The following is a 4358-nucleotide window of genomic DNA, read 5'->3' as shown; positions in this document are numbered from 1 at the left end:
GATGCCGAAGCATGCCCTGGGTGAGGGGGGTGGTCGAGGGATCCTTCCCACGGTTTATGGTGGATAGTAGCAGGTCGCCCCCACAAGCCCTTGCGAGTCCCGCAGACGGTCCAAGAGGCTGACCCGTTTGGTATCTCCTCACTGTTAGATTTTATAGCCAGATACACGCACCTACGGAGCTAAAACATTGTATAATAGGTTTTTAGGACACGTTATGTCTCTTGGGACCCCTCCCTCCCCTCCCTAGGGAATAGTGCCTTCAAATCGATGCTCCTCAATGTGTTAACTGGGTTGAGGAAAATACATTAGGTTAGGTAACCACTTCGGGTTTAGGGTAACCATTTCTTAGGGTTAGGGTAACAATTTCTTAGGGTTAGAGTATCGATTTCTTAGGGTTAGAGTAACGAAAATAGGGCATTAGAATTTCAAATTCGCCTACACTCAGGGATGTGGCCGCTTTACAGCCTGAACCTGGCCGATAACAAGCAGAATTTCGACCCCATTTCCTCGTCTACGGACCATACCACAGGGAAAAGCACCGGTTCTCGTCCGATCACGAAGTTTAGCCCTGTCGGGCGGGGTTAGTACTTGGATGGGTGACCGCCTGGGAATACCCCGTGTTGTAGGCTTCAATTTTTTGTCTTGCGAACATCTCTAAACGTTTTATCCCAATAAATAGCTCTCCATACACCACAATTTCACATAGAGAGCCGTAGGTGAGTGAGGAACAAAATCAAAGCAAAAAAGCGAGGGGGGGAAAACACCTTTTTGTCAAAAATCGGCCAGCTAATGGCGAAAACTCTAGTGCGATCGACTTTTCTTACAGAGCGCGCGCGAGCGAGTGAGCACGCGCGAGATGAACAGTTTATGATGTCAAATTCTACTTCTGTGATATCAAATCATTCCAAATAACGAACGAAAAAAATGAATAGGAAAAAAAACGCACACTTCTGAGGACGCAGTTTTAAGCCATCGTGACGTGGCAAAACACTCGCACACTTCCAAAGAGGAGGCGCGCGAAAACGGCACTGAAAGTCGACAATGGTGGATTCAGACTGCAAACGAATCGGGAAAAAGGTTCGATACTTTTACTACTCTGCTAGTTTGTTTCCTTCCCTCGTTCATTCGTTCACTCGCTTGCTCGCACAAAGGATACACTAACGATAGCAATAGCATTTCTAAAAGCGGCTCCAGTGACAATAAAACCGCTCAAAAGGTTCAAAGTTGTACTCACGGTCCAAGTCGAATGCCCTTCTATGCTCGCTCGCTCGGTCGATCGGCCGTTTGGTGTTCCTTTCATTTCCTTTCCCTTCGCGCGCATAGCACAGCACGGCACGGCACGCCACAACCTGCAAATACAAACGAACAGGACTTTACACACAATAGAGCAGACAGGCCTTGAACAAAAACAGCCAGCAAAGTTACGCACCGCCCCGAAACTCACCTTGTTTCCTTCCTCCAGTCTCTCCAATGCACTTCTACCCCTCCAAACGTGCCAACACCTTGGCAAGTTGTGCGTCCTTTGATTTCTTTGCAAGTCTACCGGTCCACTGCAAAAGCAAAAATACCCTCGATAGTCAGTTAAGAGCCCATATAGACATAGTTTGGATGACTTTTGCGGGGACGAGCGCGAACGCAGGTCCCCACTACCAGAAATTATACGCTCGAGTTACCCACATTTGGGGTAATCGCGAGGGTCAACCCAGTCGAAGTGCAATGAAAGGGCCTCGCCTTGAGAGGACTGCCTCCTTGATCACAGTACCCTCCCGCGTCAGGTAAGTTTTTTATATGTAAGGTGAACGGCCAGGCTCCCGTGAGGGGCGGTGCAATGCCTGCCGATCTCAGACCTAATCCAACCCATGGCTGAAAGTGCAATGCCTTAGGGTTGGGTCCACCATAAACCGAGGGCCACCCAGACACCAACTTCGTTGGGGAATCGAACCCCACCTCGCAAACATTGAACACACTCACACCCAAAAATTGAACACGCCCACTCCAAACAAACGAACAAAAACGGATACAAAAAACCTAGAAAAACTATTATTTACAATATTACATTATTAAAACCAGGACTTAAATACTAATTCACATATATTTACTTAGATAGTATTGTTTACTACTATTTACTACAATTTCTTCCTACATTTCGGAACTCCCACAACAGAAGGGGGGGCAGAACGCTTCAGCAGCTCTGCAGCAAGAACTGCAGCAGTAGGGACCACAGCAGACGAGATTAGAAACGCCATCATTTACAACATTAATTACGTTATTATCCACAGGGGTACTGGTAAATTACAACTGTGGCCTTCTTAACCCACAAAGCCTTTGCGGGAAGCCTCCGACATTGCCGACCATTGAGGTCCAAAAACTCCACACACAAAACGTATCATGCTCCGTAGGACCAATCTGGTCAACAAGAGAGCCCCTGAAACCAATCAAAAAGGAAGGGTCCCCTTTTACTTCAAGAAGATACTGCGCAAAACCCACTTCAGACTGCTCACCACTCGTATCCCCTTAGGATACGAAGAAGATTTGGATCCACAATGAGAGACTGCCCCATTTTCCAAAACTACCGACACCAACTCCAAAAATCCGTAGGGGAAACCTCACGCACCCTCATATCCTGTAGGACAGAACAAAGGCTTGATCCTTAGAACAGCGGCCTAACTCATCCCGATACCACTTCAAAAACCTTCCTACGAATAACAGAATCTGCGGGGTCTGAACATCCTCAGTCACTACAGGGACCGGGGGGCTAGCCCAACTCAACAGGAGCACTAACTCGGACTAGGACAGGAACAGGGTACTAACAGCAACCTCATCCTCCACATTAGCATCCCCAGCATCCTCAATAGTATCCGAAACCTCATTCTCCACAACCCATCTTCAACCACACCCTCGACTACATCCTCATCATCCTCATCCGAAACCCTTCCTCCACAACCGCATCTTCACCGCACCCTCAATCACATCCACAACCACACCTTATCCAACCGGCAGAACTTTCAGAGACAACAGGCACAACAGTCCCAGAGGGGTCAGGGACCGCCTCAGGGACAGCTGCCTCTGTGGAACAACAGACTGACCCCACGGCCGGACACACGCATGCGCTTTGTGGTCCGGGGATCCACACCTTCTACATTTCCGTTTGAACTGGCAATCTGCGGCCTTATGGCCATTAACTTTACATATCTGGCAGAACGGAGGGATACCCCTATACCAAACCCGCACAGGATAGTCGTCAATGCGGAACTCAGCAGGGACTGGATCCGACAATACATCGTAAGAATCCGTGACCAGTTAGAAGGCCCGGAATTCCTGAAAAATTCTGGTGCTTAATACTGATAACTTCTCGTATTTTCTTAGCTCATCACAGATCAGAGCATCGTCACCTTCGGCAGGAAAATAGTGTACATAACCAAAAGACGGCGGCTTATCAGAAGACGTCACACTAAGATCGTGCCATCCAACGCCAGTGAACCCATACGCACAAATTCTTCTTTGTCTGAGACATTCTTAAAAGTAATACGAATCAAGCCCCTAGGGCAAAACTGAATGGCAGAAAGCCTTTCAAAATCAATATGCTCCCTAAGGAGAGCCATCACACGGTCCTTATCATAATTAGCCAACATCACTGACGCGTGAATCACGCACGTCCTGACACACTCCACACCATGGCAAAAACAAACAACCCAAAAGTGGATGGGTGACCCGAAAAAACGGCAAAACGTGAGCTGGCAAAATACCACACTCAAGGCCAAAAAAGCCAAGAAGAAAAGCCAATCCAGCCCAAGACTGGAAAAACAACCAGAGACTGGCTACCCCAGGTTACGGGCAAGGAGCCGAGCATGAGTCCCTGGGAGGGTCACCAGAAAAACCAGCCAAACCAGAACACAATAATACTTACAAAAAATCCTGCTTCTTTAATCCAAAGACACTTGTGAATCCACGAATCCAAGCGCGCGATACTATAACGCAGGCAAAACCCGCGTCAGGTAAGTATGCTTTTTCAGCGTCTGCCCTCGGTGAAAAAATCCACTTACCCCTAGGTCCTTGTGGTAGTGCTTTGGCGCACTTCAGAAACGTAGGCCAGCGGCCGTTCCTGCCATTGTCTGTTGTCTGAATTATCATCCCTCTTTCACCTCTTCCCCCTAAGGGCGGGCGGGGCTCCTGTAAACATAAAGAATGCTATAACCGTTGACTTTGTTTTGGATTGAATGTGTCTTCCCAGAGGGAAGTGGGCCGCACTCGGAGGTAGTGCTATACCGAGGCAACCCGTGGCTGGGACGAGGCAAGCCTCTTTTCCACAGCCCAGTTCCAAAAATCAGTTTAATATATGAGCTGCTCAATGAGCAGCG

General features: G+C 48.2%; 1 non-coding gene and 2 pseudogenes across 1 annotated transcript; 1 reads left to right on the top strand and 2 right to left on the bottom strand.

Moving 5' to 3' along the window:
- Positions 1-509: 509 nt before the first annotated feature.
- Positions 510-629, top strand: LOC136281478 (5S ribosomal RNA; annotated as a pseudogene).
- Positions 630-1618: 989 nt separating this feature from the next.
- On the bottom strand, positions 1619-1783 carry LOC136281387 (U1 spliceosomal RNA). Its single transcript, XR_010717736.1, has one exon. It is a non-coding gene; the product is annotated as a U1 spliceosomal RNA (small nuclear RNA).
- Positions 1784-4232: 2449 nt separating this feature from the next.
- On the bottom strand, positions 4233-4358 carry LOC136281417 (U2 spliceosomal RNA; annotated as a pseudogene).

Source organism: Pocillopora verrucosa, chromosome 5 (assembly GCF_036669915.1).
Source record: "Pocillopora verrucosa isolate sample1 chromosome 5, ASM3666991v2, whole genome shotgun sequence".
NCBI classification, from domain to species: Eukaryota; Metazoa; Cnidaria; class Anthozoa; order Scleractinia; family Pocilloporidae; genus Pocillopora; species Pocillopora verrucosa.
The sequence above is the reverse complement of the archived record's forward strand: the minus strand, read 5'-3'. Positions and strand labels throughout refer to the sequence as shown.